Here is a 310-nt window from a genome sequence, read left to right on the forward strand (position 1 = left end):
TGGTATGTGACGCCGGAGCGGCTCGGAGGCTGATTTGTCGGCGGGACTGACACAAACATGTCGCAGTCGCTGGTAAACACGACCCCTCCATCTGCTGGTGGATTAATGATGCTGCCTCTGACACTTGGTCGGAGGCAGGACACACAGAGCAGCTAAATTAAAGCTGACCACAGAACAGGAGTGACCCAGAGAGACGTGATGGACTGTCTTTAATATATATTCTGAATCATTACTATAAATTACACCATTTAAATCTGAATTAACTGATTTTTTCAACCATTTTCACATAGAACAAATCACAGATTACAGC

Source organism: Seriola lalandi, unplaced genomic scaffold, assembly GCF_002814215.2.
Source record: "Seriola lalandi dorsalis isolate HSWRI2012SDOR001 ecotype SW California unplaced genomic scaffold, Sedor1 jcf7180002053436, whole genome shotgun sequence".
In the NCBI taxonomy this organism is placed as follows: Eukaryota; Metazoa; Chordata; class Actinopteri; order Carangiformes; family Carangidae; genus Seriola; species Seriola lalandi.